The 16,479-nt window shown below is 38.4% G+C and overlaps 1 protein-coding gene and 1 non-coding gene across 2 annotated transcripts in view; both read right to left on the bottom strand.

Moving 5' to 3' along the window:
* The window catches only part of RAB10 (RAB10, member RAS oncogene family), a 63,373-nt gene that overhangs the window by 37,312 nt on the left and 9,582 nt on the right, over window positions 1-16,479 (bottom strand). The gene's annotated exons all lie outside the window — the stretch shown is intronic.
* TRNAR-CCU (transfer RNA arginine (anticodon CCU)) lies at window positions 12,015-12,087 on the bottom strand. The gene has a single exon. It is a non-coding gene; the product is annotated as a tRNA-Arg (tRNA).

Raw genomic sequence — 16,479 nt, 5'->3', positions numbered from 1 at the left:
TCAATCACAGTTCTGCTGTGGTAAATTTAAACTACTTCTATTAAAGTCAATTTGGGGGCCATAAAAATTTCAAAGCATCTATATGTCTAGAGAGGAAACAGAGGCTGCCATTAGACACTAAGAATGCATTAACAGCTCTAATTTTTTAAAAAATATGCGATTATAGATGTAACAGGCATAAGGCAAATCAGAGATTCTTAAATTTAAAATACAAAGAGGTGCCTCAGTAGTCCCATCCCCTAGCTACACTGTACTGTATTCTCTCCCAACAATTAATCATCTGTGTGGAATGATACACTACTGCTCTGCAAAAAACTTTTATTAAAAGAAAATAAATAAAACATACATACAACAACTCTTTTCTCTGACTTCTACCGAAGAGGTATGAGATATCTTTAAGTTTGTTTAACTGGCTTTAATTAAGCCTTGCCCACAGAGTCTGAGAAAATGACTCAGCAAGACTCAGCCCATATGTTAACTAGAGTTAAGTGATTAACACAATTAAGTTAAACACACATTTCTCTAACATGCCCAATTTACAGATAAAGAGGCTCAAAGGTTAAATTACTTGCTTAAGCTCACAAAGAAAATTAACCATGATTAAAATTCTGTCCCCTGGCTCAGTATCTGTCACACGTATTTGGGCACTAAAAGATCACTTCTCAAAAACTAAAAGCTCAGTGTCACAGTCACCAACAGGCACTTTCATATATATGCTCTTATGATCCTTGAAGATTAAATTACTCAATATACAAGTATACCTTTGATAAATCTTCACTAGAAAAGTTCCAACTCCAATCCATTCTGCATAGTCTGGACCAACCACCATTTAAAAATTTTAATCTAACCATGTCACACAGCTGCTTAGACTTTCAATGTAATTCAAATTGTTAGTATGGACTGCCCGACTCTGGGCGATCAGGCCAGCACCTCCACTGCAACAGCTACTGCTTCTGCTCCCCTTACCCGACTCAGCCCTGCAGCACACGCCTTTCAGTTCTTTGATAAGCTCTTTTACTCACCAAGGACCTTTCCCTGACTATTTCCTCTGTTGAAAATGTTCTTCCTTCTCTCCTCATTCTTTTCTCCTAACTTCAAATAATATCTCAGATATCATCATAAATTCCAGTTCCTCAGGACAGAATTCCATGAGCCACCTCCCCATTCCCTGATTTATTCTGATTTCACAACATATTTTCTATTCACAGTAACTATCTAATTAGAGAAATATTCTGGTTGGTGTTTCTGTTTGATGCATATGTATCACCCTCACCAAGCTCCTCCAAGTATGGTGATCACCAAGTCTGTTTGACCAGAAGAGTCTTCATTTGCGATGTTTACCAAAATGTTATGTTCAGATTTACTGTCTCAGACTCCACATTTTAAACAAAGCTGCATTAAAGTAACTGGAGAGTTTGGCAGACTGGTAACTAATTTCTGCCAAGGTCCTACCAACCAAGTAGTTATGTGAGGCAAATGTTCAGTGCAAACAGTTACCACTTTTTAACACATGGTTACATCTAAAAAGATGACCAGAGATAACCTGTTGCTCTTTTCCAACCCTTTACAAATGTAAAATAACTGACATTTCCCTTTCTAGCACGGGAAGCTGATATCAAGCATAATAAAAGGCAGCCAGTTCCCTCTGATTTGGGGGGTTTTTTGACTTCCTATGCAGCTTGTGAGATCTTAGTTCCCAGACCAAGGACTGAACCCTGGGCCACTGCAGTTACCAACGGGTTGCCTGGGAAGTCCCCAATTCCCTCTGGTTTTAACAGATGCTGCAAAGAGAATGTTTGAAGTTGTGGCCTCGAAATGCAATAAGTTATCAGGTCACCAGTCAGTGGAATAATTGGGAAATATGGAAAATTACTGGGTTGGTCAAAAAGTTCCTTTGGCTTTTAAGTAAAAATAAAAGACATTTTTCATATTCACCAAGAGCTTTATTGAACAACATATTCACCGTTTTGTTCTAGCACCTGCCATTTTCCAGACAGCTTCATAATTCCATCTTCCCAAAACTTTTTATCTTTTTGAGCAAAGAACTCTTTCAGGTACGTTTTACAATATTCCAGGGAACTGAAATTTTTTCCATTAACAGAACTCTGTAAAGACCGAAGTAAATGGAAATCCAAAAGTGCAATGTCTGGTGAATATGGCAGATGAATCAACTTCCCAGCTGAGCTATAACAGTTTTTGCCTGGTTATCAAAGAAACATGCAGTCTTGCATTATCTGATGGAAGACTATGTGTTTTCTCTTGACTACTTCCCGACGTTTTTAGCTGAGTGCTGCTTTCAGGTGGTGTAGATGGGAGGAGTACCTGTTGGAACAAATCTCATGGTCTTCGAGAAGGAGATATAATAGAAGACTCCCTTCCAATCATACCAAATACACAACATCACTTCTTTGGATGAAGACCAGCCTTGGTGTGAAGGGTCATCCATTTATGTCACTTGCCCCACTGGTCTCTTTTGTTCCACATTATTACATAGAATCCACCTGTCATGGACCATCACAATATGTTTTAAAAATGGAACAGTTTCATTATATTTAAGTAGAAAATCACACGTAGAAATATAGTCAAAGAAGGGTTTTTTTTTGCATAACTTACGTGGAACCCAAACATCAAAATGACTAACATAACCAAGCTGGTGCAAATGGTCTTCAACACTTGATTTGGCTGTTTTGAGTATGTTGGTCCACCTCCCTGTATGGTTTAATGTAAACTGTTCTCAATTAATGTCTCGATTTGCTCGCTATCAACTTCAACTGGTCTACCCAACTGTGGAGCACTATCCCGCAACAAATCTCCAGCACAATACTTTGCAAACCACCTTTGACAGGTTGTCACAGCACTTTCTCCACACACTGCACAAATTTTTGCCTTTCAATTCCATTTTTACCTTTCTTGAAATAATAAAGTAAAATACACTGAAAATGCTGCTTTTTCTTCCATCCTCAGTATTGGTTACACAAAAATTCACCAATTTTGTAACTTTTTTTTAATGCACACTGATGTAACAGCTATCACAATAGAGTCTATCAAAATTGTTTCAAATAAAGTTAAAGGCAACTAAGTGCTACTAGAGCCATCTTACAGAAAAAACTGAACAAACTTTTTGGCCAACCTAATATATATGTATGTGAAATTATTTTAAAAAGTATTCAGAATAAAAATGCTTTCACTATGATAATTTTATCATTTATTATAGAGTTTATATCTACAACCAAACTATATTCTGCAGTAAGCCCTTCAGGCAGCAACTCAGAAAAAGTTCATGTTTGAAGTGTTAACACTGACAAAAAGTAACAAGTCTAAAGCATCATCAGCATTTAATTCAAAAGGCAGCAGTTACTTAAGACTGTGTCCAAAGATGACAAGAACACATGAAGCTAAAAAAGATGCCATCACAAAACATTTTGTGACGCATCAGTTCAGTTCAGTCGTTCAGTCCTGTCCGACTCTTTGCAACCCCATGAATTGCAGCACGCCAGGCCTCCCTGTCCATTACCAAGTCCCGGAGTTTACTCAAACTCATGTCCATAGAGTCGGTGATGCCATCCAGCCATCTCATCCTCTGTCGTCCCCTTCTCCTCCTGCCCCCAATCCCTCCCAGCATCAGGGTCTTTTCCAATGAGTCCACTCTTCGAATGAGGTGGCCAAAGTATTGGAGTTTCAGCTTCAGCATCAGTCCTTCCAATGAACACCCAGGACTGATCTCCTTCAGGATGGACTGGTTGGATCTCCTTGCAGTCAAAGGGACTCTCAAGAGTCTTCTCCAACACCACAGTTCAAAAGCACCAATTTTTCAGTGCTCAGCTTTCTTCACAGTCCAACTCTCACATCCATACATAACCACTGGAAAAAACATAGCCTTGACTAGACGGACCTATGTTGACAAAGTAATGTCTCTGCTTTTTATTTTTTTATTTTATTTTTTTTTTTTAAGATTATATAATTTTTTATTTCTTTACTTGGTTGCATCAGGCCTTATTTGTCACATGTGGTGTCTGGTTCTCTGACCAGACAGAACCCAGGGTTCAAACCTGGGACCCCTGCATTGGGACCATTCTGTCTCAGTCACTGGACCTCCAGGGAAATCCTCTCTTGTAGAATTTTTTTTTTTTAATTTATTTTTTTTAATTATTATTATTATTTTTGTGTCTCTGCTTTTTAATATGCTATCTAGGTTGGTCATCACTTTCCTTCCAAGGAGTAAGCATCTTTTAATTTCATGGCTGCAATCACCATCTGCAGTGATTTTGGAGCCCCAAAAAATAAAGTCTGACACTGTCTCCCCATCTATTTCCCATGAAGTGATGGGACCAGATGCCACGATCTTAGCAGTTTAGGTCATATGAGAGTTCTTCTAAATTTTCATTTTTTTTTTTCAATTTCTTCTCACTCAAAAACTCAATAATTACTAATCTGTTGGCTTCATTAGCATAAAAACTTGACAAAAAGATAGTCATGCTTCAAATAGGGAAAATCATCACCCCATTAATGGCATGTTTTCCTTCACCCAATTTATGGAATCAAAATTAAGCTTTCAGCACTGAAAATAATACCGTAATTTGAAAATTACATGTAAGAGGACAGTTACATGAACACCAAGGCAAAATGGTTATTTATACTTCTATAAGTTTTAAAAATATTTTCAAAGTCTCAGGGTCTTTACAAGTGCTATCTAAAAACACCAAGTAAGCCTTTCTGTGGGCAACAAACAGGAACAGAAAACACTTTAAGGCACATGATTAAAGACTGGGGACTTTCTAAGGAGGTTTTGTTTCACAACTGGACTCAACATGAAAACATGAGAATAAAACCTGAGGGACTACTGCTTGTACCATACTTCCATTTACCAGGTAAACCACCCCCTATAAAGTTTTGTGGGTAAATATTAAGAAGAATAAAGCTTTGGGGAACTTCCCTGATGATCCGTGGTAAGAATTCACCTTCCAATGCAGGGTACACAGGTTTGGTCCCTGGTTGGGGAACTAAGATCCCACAAGCCACATGGTACAGTCATAATAATAATATAAAAAGGAATGAGAAAAAGAGTTTTCAGCAACCCAAAATGTTAACAACTGATTCATTCATGGATCGAACCAACAAGTAAAATGCTATTAAAAAATAAGATAGTTCCACAGTCTCATAGCACAATCCCTACCCATGATGTGTTAATTACAAAGGGGGAAAATACCTTTAGTGGAGAAACCCGGTAGGTTCCATCTTACCCAAGGGCTCACACTTAGCATCTCCAATGACAGGACAAAATAACATTATGCACTGAGATGTGATGCAATGAGAAAGACACATCACCTAAGCAGCATTTTTGCCAAAATGTTTAATTTTAATCTAATCATGAGGAAAAAATAAAAATATTTTCACTCAGTCATGTCTGACTATGACCCCATGGACTACAGTCCGCCAGGCTCCTGTCCATGGAATTCTCCAGGCAAGAATTACTGGAGTGGGTTGCCATTTCCTTCTCCAGGGGATCTTCCCAACCCAAGGGTCTCCTGCATTGCAAACGGACTCTTTACCATCTGAGCCACCAAGGAAGCAAACCCAAAATGTGAGACATTTTCTTAATAAAATATTTAGACTCATAGAAAAAGGTCAATGTGAGGATCTGATTTGTTCTAGATTTAAAAAAACAGACAGGACAACTAAATTCGTAATCCTGAATTGGACTCTGGACACCTCCATCACCAACCTCCCCCTACCCAAAGAGGCAAAAACCTTGAGGAAATATGAATAAGAGCAAAGAGTCAGACCTAGCTGGTGACTAAACAACAACAAATATCAAATTTCTTGAGTGTAATTATGATATTGTAGTTATGTAAGAGAACATTCTTGTTTTGAGGGGATACATACTGGAGTATTTAGGGATGAAGTGACATGGTATCTAGAGCTTACTTTCAAATTCTCAAATGGTCTAGCAAAAAAAAAAAGGAATACAAATGGTATGAGTGCACAAATGCAGCAAAATGTTAATAATCAGAAAATCTACATGAAGGATATATATGTGAATAGTTACATTACCTTTTCAAATTTTCAAAGTAAAAAGCTGGAAGGGAAAAATACATAAGGAAGAAACTCTCCCCTTTCCTCTGGATTATGTTATGACTCAGTATGTCTGGAGCCTAAACTGCTGCAGTAAACTCCACGCCAAGAGAGCTAGCTGGAGGACAAACTCAGTGGCAGGATGGAAAGAGAACCTGGGTTCCTGGTGAGGTTTGGTTGTGCTGTTGTTTAGTCACTTAAGTCTTGTCTGACTTTGCAACCTCATGGACTGCATCATGCCAGGCTTCCCTGTCCTTCACTATCCCCTAGAGTTTGCTCAAATTCATGCCCATTGAATCGGTGATGCGAGCTAACCATCTCATCCTCCGATGCCCCTTCTCCTCCTGCCCTCAATCTTTCCCAGCATCAGAGTCTTTTCCAGTGAGTTAAGCTCTTCACATCAGGTGGGCAAAGGATTGGAGTTTCAGCACCAGTCCTTCCAACGAATATTCAGGGTTGATTTCCTTTAGGATTGACTGGTTTGATCTCTCCTTGCAGTCGAAGGGACTCTTCAAGAGGCTTCTCCAATACCACAGTTCGAAAGCAACAAATTCTTCAGCACTCAGCCTTCTTCAGGGTCCAACTCTTAGATCTGTACAGGACTACTGGAAAAACCACTGCTTTGACTATACAGACCTTTGTCAGCAAAGTGATGTCTCTGATTTTTCACGTTGTCTAGGTTTGTCCTTAGCTTTCCTTCCAAGGAGCAGGGTCTTTTAGTATCATGGCTGCAGACACAGTCTGCAGTGATTTTAGAGCCCAAGAAATAAAACCTGTCACTGCTTCCACTTTTTCCCCATCTATTTGCCATGAAGTGTTGGGACCGGATGCCATGATCTTAGTTTTTTGAATGCTGAGTTTTAAAGCAGCCGTTTACCTCTCCTCTTACACCCTCATCAAGAGGTTCTGGTTGCTGAGCATTTAATAAACTAACCCTAGAAGTGACACTTGCTCAAACATTTTGCTCTTGTTTACAGTCAGCTGGGTTTGGGGGGTGGTGGCAGGGGAAAGCAAAAAGCTGTCACTTCCTAATACATAAATGTATTGAAAAACAGTATTGCCATCAAAATTACATTGAGGGTGAGGAGCAAAGAATGGACTCCAAAGAAGAGGGACATCACAGTACTTATCCTTTCTATGTTATACATTCTTATGTGTTTAGTGGCTCAAGTCATGTCTGACTCTTTGCGACCCTATGGACTATGGCCTGCCAGGCTCCTCTGCCCATGGAATCTTCCAGGCAAGAACACGAGCAGGTTGCCATTTCCTACTCCAGGCAATGTTCCAGACCCAGGGACTTGGGTTCAACCCCTGGTTTGGGAACTACAACTCCACATGCCACAAGGCAACTAAGCCCAAACCCTGCAACTAGTGAGCCCGCATGCTCCACAAACAAGAGAAGACCCTCAGACACACAGAAACTAGACAAAGTCCACAACAAAGACCTTTCACAGTCAGAATTTTTTTAAAAATTTTACAAATAAAGGGGTATGATGTTTGATGTTGGGAAGATCAATGGATACTTACAATTATCAACAGAAGGGATACATGCAGGAAAAAATTGCAGCTGAGAGAGCAAATCAAACTCTCTGTCTATAAAATTACATCTAGTCTGTAAGTGAATGAAAGCTCTGAATGTGTTAAGTCGCTCAGTCGTTATCGGACTCTTCAACTCCACACGACTGTAATTCTCCAGCAAGAATACTGAAGTGGGTGGGCAGCCATTCCCTTCTACAGGAGACTTTCCAGACCCAGAGAACCCAGGTCTCTTGCACTGCGGGCAGATTTTTTACCATCTGAGCATCAAGGAAGCCCAGTCTGTTTATAACTACCACAAAATTATGTATTCAAAGAAATTATTCTCGAAGAAGAGCTTTTAAATGATTTTACTCTTTTAAAAGTCTGTATTTCCAGCTTCTCTGATATAACGTACTGGAAAGAATATGAGCTTGAGTCTGAGGGTCCTGGATTAATAATTCTGGTTTCACCACTTACTAGCTAGCTGTATGACCTTCTTGGCTCAATGACCTAATGTTCCTAATCCTCAATTTTCTGACTAGCAAAATGGGGATATACAAAATTTCCTCAGAGGATTATTGTGAGAATGAACTGAAATAACATACAGGCATACCTCGTTTTATTGCATTTCACTTTACTGTGCTTCAAAGACACCGTTCATTTTTACAAATTGAAGAATTTGTGGAAACCCTGCATCAAGCAAGTCTACTGGCATTTTTCCAACATGCTGTGTGCATGCATGGCCTTAAAAAAAAAAAAAAATCATCCACTGAAAACAGATCATGGCAGTTATGAGAAAACTTAACTGACAAAGAGCAAGGAGGATAAGCCAAGCTGTAATAGTACTCCATGGTGCATTTCAAAATTTACAAAACAACATATGCACAACTGTATTGCATATATCATGCAATACCAGGCAGACATATTGACACCCCTGCTTTCAGGAAGATGTGTAAAACACATCTTCCTGAAATAAGAAAAAAATTAGAAAATTTTTAAATCATTTACTATTGAAGGTAAGTCAGCTGTAATGTTTTCCTTAATATTAATGTTTCAAGACCTCCACTTCTTTCTAACCACTCATTTCCATCAACCAACGAATTTCACCTTCTAGCACATGCTACATGAATTTGAAAACACAGTTCCCTAAAAAATTCTCACTCGACTGAAACAAATTTGAACTCAGTAAATTTGCTAAAATTCAATAGAAGATCAGGAAAAAGGCAAAATGTTTGAAGAAACAGTCCATTCAGCAGAAACAGTCTTATGGAGCTAAAGTTTCCAAGGGAGACTGAATGCCAACGATGAGAATATTACCTGAGACTGAGGAAAGTTCTGAAACGGTAAACTGTGCTTAACTAAATCACTGCTGGAGTTGAAATCATCATTTAACAGGAAGACCACAACTTACAGCAAAGAGTGAGAGCATTCCTCACCAAGGACTCAAACAGTGCCTACTAAAAACCATAACCTAGAAAAAAGTGAAAGTCAGCTCAAGAAAGTATGTGTTGGGGTCTAAGGAAATTTGAAATTACTTGTGTTTTTTTTTTTTTTTTAAAAAAAGTCCTATAATCTGTGGCACCTACATATAGACAGCTTAATAAAGAAAATTTTTCAGAAAAGAAATTGAAAAAAATTAGAGGTGGAAGTCATGTTATTATAGTATAGAAATTGTTATACTGAATTTATAGTTTTTAAATTATAAATACAAATTTATAGTTATATTGAACTTATCAGGTTAACACTGAAATTATTTTTATTCCCTTAAGCACACGTTAACCATTAGTCACATATACAAGGAAACAATCCACATGTTGCTTATACCTGTTATAGAATACTTTAATTATAATATCTTACTGTACAGACAAATACAAACTTCTAAACCCTGTCTGACTTATCCAAAAAGCCCACTATTACCAAGGGAGTCGTATTAAGAGCATGGCTGACTTCCTGAAAGTCCATCATAGATGTTAACTATAAGCTAGTTTCATTAAGATGCTCTTTATGGTCCTGACATTCACACATCTGTGCAGACCCTTCTTGAATCCATGTAAAACAGAGAAATTATTTCTGTAAATGTTTCATTCAATATGGAAAAAAAAAATCCTTATATTTATCCCCTGAACTAGTTCACTCACATTTTAAAAGATAACCCTTCAATAATCCTAATACTTGAGAGTTAGTGAATAAATCTCAAATTTACCTCATCTAGACTCATAATTTTGTTTGGATTATATTCGTCCTCAGGCTTCACTTTTCCATCAATGCATCCCAATTTCTTAAAAAAAATTTAATACAAGAAATAATTTCATGATATAATAAATCATTCATCTACTGTATAAAAATTATTTCACAAAAGTTAAACTCTGATTAGGCATACATAAGGCACAAAAGCTCATTTTTTTTTAATGTCTCCAAAATATATCAAAGTTTCTACCTTGACAAAGACAAGTGAAAATAAAAGAACTTCTCGGGAATTCCCTAGCAGTTCAATGGTGGGTAGGACTTGGCGCTTTCACTGCTGAGGCCCAGGTTCAATCCCTGGTCAAGGAACTAAGATCCAGAAGATCCAGCAAGCCATGTGGGTTGCCCAAAAAATAAAAAAAGAACATCTTCTCATTGGTCATAATCATCAATTCACAAATCTGAAACTGTAGGGACTTCCCTGGTTGTCCAATGGCTCAGTTCAGTTAAGTTCAGTCGCTCAATAGTGTCCGACTCTGCGACCCCATGAACTGCAGCACGCCAGGCGTCCAATGGCTAAGACTCCTCAATTCCAAGGCAGGGGGCCCATGTTGTATCCTTGGTCAGGGAACTAGATCCCAAATGCTACAACTAAGAGTTCACAAGCCACAACTAAAGATCCCAGGTGCTGCAACTAGGACCCGGAGCAGCCAAATAAAGAAATACATAAAATTTTAGTAATTAGCCTCCAACTAATAAAAAAAAAAAAGTGGAAAAAAAAAAAGAAATACATAAAATTTTAAAAATCTGTAACTGTACTGTACAGTAATACAATCTTTAATCTTTGTTAGAGTTTTCAGGTTTCCTGCCTAAAATGTCTATCTAGTCTCATTACTGCTGGTTAGACATGTCACCTACAGAACAGCAAAAGTCTGCTGCTGCTTCTGAGTCTAAAACAGAGTTAAAAATCAAAGTCAGTAAGACACCAAGAGAACACCAAGTACTGTGTGTGACTTTAATTTAGGGGATTTCTAAGTATACTGTATGTTTTGGGTCTGGATTATATTCAGAGTTGATGAAAGATTAGTCTCTAGATACATGTAAGTGTTACTAGTTGACTGTTTAAAATTCTACATCTTAAGAAAAAATTCTTTCTTTCTTGAGGTATAGCAAACATAACTTTGTAAGATAAGACAACAAAACAGAAAAATGAGGTGTCTTAAAGGGCATAAAGCTTGTATTTCCCACAAATATAAAATGTCTTAAAAAAAAAAAAAATGTCTTAGAAGAGCAGCAAACACACTGAGAATCATATTCTAACTTCAGGTGCTGAGAAAGTAGTGTTATAGTGATGCACTTTTCAAAATTCTCCACTGTAACTGAACCTCCACAAGGACAGGCACCAAGACCTGAGTTACTCACCACTGAGTCCACGGTGCCTGACATTTTCCAAAAGAATAAAGTTTTTGGAACTCTTACTTAAGCAAAGAGCTGACATTTGAACAATCATTTTGATTTACATTTACCTTTCACAGCACTCTTGGAGAAGGAAATGGCAACCCACTCCAGTATTCTTGCCTGGAAAATTCTATGGACACAGGAGCCTGGCAGGTTACAGTCCATGGGGTCGCAAAGAGTCAGACATAACTGAATGAGTTCACTTCTTCCATAGCACTCTCACCCATTTATTATCCTGAGTATATATCCCCACACACAAAAATATGCAGAGACACACTACTAGATTTTTAAAAATTCACACATATCCATTAATGTCTAATTTAAGGAAAGCAAAGGCATTTTATTAAGACTAAGAATATATAAAGAGGAAAAATAACACAATACTCACACTGTGAAGGGACAAATGTTTAACAGTAGGTTTCAAACCAGCTAAAAATCAAGAGGGTGATACCTTATCATTCAAAGCCAAGTGCTACAGTATATAGGACACACTGCAATCCTCTGGCAGATTATGAGTTTGCTGAATCATTCGTTAGTATTTTATAAAACAGTATATACATCAAGAGCAAAAGACTGAAATTGAAGTCTACAGTCATATTCTGTTCAAAAAGCAAAAAATACTCTTTCCCCTCCTCAAGTAAATCAACCAAGATTATGTTATGTATCTTAAAAAAAAGAATATATTACACATCTAAATTAAAGCTCTTTCCTTTTAAATTTATTTAGCTGCACTGGGTCTCAGCTGAAGCATGTGAACTCTCAGTGTGGCACACGGGATCTAGTTCTCTGACCAGGAATTGAACCTGGGCCTCCTGCAGTAGGAGTGCAGAGTCTCAGCCACTGGACCACCAGAGAAGTCCCAAAAGCTCTTTCAGCTGCTGCGAATTGCTGATTCCCTACTACATTTATCTATTTTAAATAACAAAAATACCTGTATTTTTGACAATAGACTGAATATTTATAAAAACAGTAGCAAAGTTATCACTCATCCCTAATTCTACTGGATGTTATCCATTAAAAAGTGGAATTGAAAATCATTTGGAGTCAAAAATTACTTCAAATTCCAGTTAAACTAGAGGAGAAAGATCTTTCTCATACCTTCTCTCCAAAGTCACACCAAAACATTAAGGGAAAAAAATATAAATAGCTTACCTTGATTTCAATAATAGACATTGTAACTAACCACAACAGATGAAGAAGTTTACGACCTTAGAACCCACTGAAGAAGATACCAATAAGGAGCAAGCCAATTCATGTCTCAATATAGGAGGTATCAGGTAACAGACAGAAAGTGAAAGGGAAAATCACTCAGCTGTGTCTGACTGTTTGCGACCCCATGGGCTATATCATCCACCGAATTCTCCAGGCCAGAATACTAGAGTGGGTAGCTGTTCCCTTCTCCAGAGGATTTTCCCAACCCAGGGATTGAACCCAGGTATGCCACATTGCACGCAGATTCTTTAGCAGCTGAGCCACCAGGAAAGCCCAACAGAAAGTGAGGGCCTGATTAAAGGTTTATAAAGACAGCCTCCATTTCACATAACCAGATAGTACCACTCCATTTATAGCACAAGTCTAAAGGTTTGTTCTCTAGAAAATCTGAAAGTGAAAGTGACATACTCTGAATTCAAAAACAAGAAGCCCACTAGAGTGTGGAGACGAAACTAAAACCAGGGAGATTAAAAAGCCCCACCCATTCTCACGAAGCTCACAAACATCTTTCAACCACTCCTTTTTTTAAAAAGGCATTAAAAAAAAAACTGTATTGAAGTATATAGCTGGTTCAATGACCCATTCTCAATTATGAATGTATATCCTGAAACCACCAATCACTAGCAAAAGGCCTATAAAATAAAACAAAAATGGGGGTAGGGGGCAAAGGGTAAGCATGGAAAACTTGAAGGAAAAGAGTCAAGAAATAAAATGTCGAATAAGCTATCTTCCAAAAAAGTTACTGTATTTATAAAACAAAAACAGAATACTTAAAAAACAAATTTTAAGGAATAAACAACAAGAAGCACTAGAAATTTAAATACATTACAGCTGAAATAAAGTCTTCAGTAGAGAAGTTAAAAGATAAAGTCAAAAAGGTTTCCCAGGAAGAATGAATTAGCAAAGTTGAAAACAGAAAATTATATGATCAATTAGGAAGTCCAACATCCAACTAAAAACAGAAAATAAAAAGAAGAAAATCACAGGAGGGGAAAAAGCAAGAAAACTTGAAGTTAAGGGCCTGGAAAGACCCACCAAATATTAAGGATGGATTTATCTGAAAAAAACAAAAGACCCACCCACTGAGGTTCGTAATCTGTTACCAAGAATTCAAAACACTGAAAAACCTAAAACTCTGCAGAGATAAACCAGGCCAGAAATAATGGGTAAAAAATCACAATGGTATTGGACTTGCCAGCAACATCAGAAAGGAACCAAAAGATAGATTTTCAATATGCTAATGAAAAATTATTTTCAAACCAGAATCCTAGGCTCTGTCAAACTTTTAATTGAGTCAAAGAATTCAGACATTGTCAAACATGGGTGGTTGTCTTAGGAGGCTTTACAAATAGCTAAGAGAAGAGAAGCGAAAGGCAAGGGAGAAAGGTAAAGATATATCAAGTTGAATGCAGAGTTCCAGACAATAACAAGGAGAGATAAGAAAGCCATCTTAAGAGAACAAGGCAAAGAGAAAAACAACAGAATGCAAAAGACTAGCGATCTCTTCAAGAAAATTAGAAATACCAAAGGAACACTTCATGCAAGGATGGGCATGATAAAGAACAGAAACAGTAAGGACCTAACAGAGGCAGAAGAGATTAAGAAAAGGTGGAAAGACTACACAGAAGAACTACACAAATAAGGTCTTAAGTGACCTGGATAACCACAATGATGTGGTCACTTGCCTAGAGTCAGACATCCTGGAGTGTGAAGTCAAGTGGGCCTTACGAAGCATTACTACAACCAAAGCTAGTGAAGGTGATGGAATTCCAGGTGAGCTATTCCAAATCCTAAAACATGATGCTGTGAAAGTGCTGCGCTCAGTATGTCCGAAAATTTGGACAATTCAGCAGTGGCCACCGGACTGAAAAAGGCCAGTTTTCATTCCAATCCCAAAGAAGGACAATGTTCAATCTAATCTAACAAAGAATGTTCAATCTACCATACAACTGCAGTCATTTCACACACTAGCAAGGTAATGCTCAAAATCCTTCAAGCTAGACTTCAGCAGTACATGAACCTCTGAGAACTTTCAGATGTACAAACTGGGATTAGAAAAGGCATAAGTATCCGAGATCAAATTGTCAACATTCACTGGATCATAGAGAAAGCAAGGGAATTCCAGAAAAACATCTATTTCTGCTTCATCGACTTTATTAAAGCTGTTGATTTTGTGGATAATAACAAACAGTGGAAAATTCTTCAAGAGACAGGAATACCAGACCACCTTACCTGTCTCCTGAGAAACCCGTATACAGGTCAAGAAGCAACAGTTAGAACCAGACATGGAACAGACTGGTTCAAAATCGGGAAAGGAGTACGTCAAGGCTGTATACTGCCACCCTGCTTATTTAACTTATGTGCAGAGTACATCATGCCAAATGCCAGGCTGGATGAATCACAAGCTAGAATCAATATTGCTGGAAAAAATATCAACAACCTCAGATATGTAGATGATACCACTATAATGGCAGAAAGTGAAGAGGAACTAAACAGCCTCTTGATGAAGGTGAAAGAGGAGAGTGAAGAAGCCGGCTTTAAAACTCAACATTCAAAAAACTAAGATCATGGCATCCGGTCTCATCACTTCATGGCAAGCAGAAAGGAAAAAAGTGGAGAACAGTGACAGATTTTATTTTCCTGGGCTCCAAAATCACTGTGGACAGTGGCTGTAGCCATGATTATCAAACGACCCTTGCTCCTTGGAAGGAAAGCTATGCAAACCTAGACATCATATTAAAAAAGCAGAGACATCACTTTGCTTACAAAGGTCTGTATAGTCAAAGCTATGGTTCTTCCAGTAGTCATTCATGTACAGATATGAAGAATTGGACCATGAATAAGGCTGAGTGCCGAAGAATTGATGCTTTCTAATTGCGGTGCTGGAGAAGACTGTTGAGAGTCCCTTGGACTGCAAGAAGATCAAGCCAGTCAATTCTAAAGGAAATCAACCCTGAACATTCATTGGAAGAATTTATGCTGAAGCTTCAATTCTTTGGCCACCTCATGCGAAGAGCCAACTCATAGGTAAAGACCCTAATGCTGGGAAAGATTGAGGGCAGGAGGCAAAGAGGGCGGCAGAGAGTGAGATGGTTGGACAGGATCACTGATTCAATGGACATGAGTTTGGGCAAACTCCTGGCACGCTGCAGTCCATGGGTTGCAAAGAATCAGACACGACTTAGCAACTAAACAGGGACTTCCCTGGTGGCTCAGACGGTCAAGTGTCTGCCTACAATGAAGGAGACCCGGGTTCAATCCCTGGGTTGGGAAGATCTCCTGGAAAAGGAAATGGCAACCTACTCCAGTATTCTTGCCTGGAAAATCCCATGGACGGAGGAGCCTGCTAGGCTACAGTCCATGGGGTCGCAATGAGTCAGACACAACTGAGCGACTTCACCCACTCATTAGCGACTAAACAACAAATACGGGAATTCTCAAGACTTCCCTTGTGGTGCACTGGTTAAGAATCTGCATTGCAATGCAAGGGACACAGGTTCGATCCCTGGTCAGGGAAGTAAGATCCCATATGCTGTGGAGCAACTAGGACTGAGTGCCACAACTACTTCGCCCCCAAGCCACAACTGGAGAGTCCATGCACCACAAAGAAAGATCCTGTATGACAAAACAAAGATCTCTTGTGTTGTTGTTAGGACCCAACAAAGTAAAGTAACTACAAACAAACATGGGAAGTCTCAAAAAATTTCCTTTGCCATATACCCTTTTTTTAAGAAGCTACTATGACCCAAAGCAATAAAACAGCAGTCTCTCACATGAGAGATGCTAAGGGAACTGAAGCAGGAAGGAGAAAGACGTAGAAGAAAGAGGGGTATCCAGGAAAAAAACATGTATCAATAATCTCTAATGGTCTGTGCAGAAATTCATTTTGAGAGGTTGTTGGAAGATGTAGGAAGACTTGATAATGGGTACAGGAAATTAATCAAATAAAGAGAGTTTTTAACGTCAGAGAAAAGGGAACAGAGTTGTAACAGACTATTTGGTTTTAAAGGTAATATTCCCATGGACCATATTAAT

The sequence above is a fragment of the Dama dama genome, chromosome 11 (assembly GCF_033118175.1).
Source record: "Dama dama isolate Ldn47 chromosome 11, ASM3311817v1, whole genome shotgun sequence".
NCBI classification, from domain to species: domain Eukaryota; kingdom Metazoa; phylum Chordata; class Mammalia; order Artiodactyla; family Cervidae; genus Dama; species Dama dama.
The sequence above is the reverse complement of the archived record's forward strand: the minus strand, read 5'-3'. Positions and strand labels throughout refer to the sequence as shown.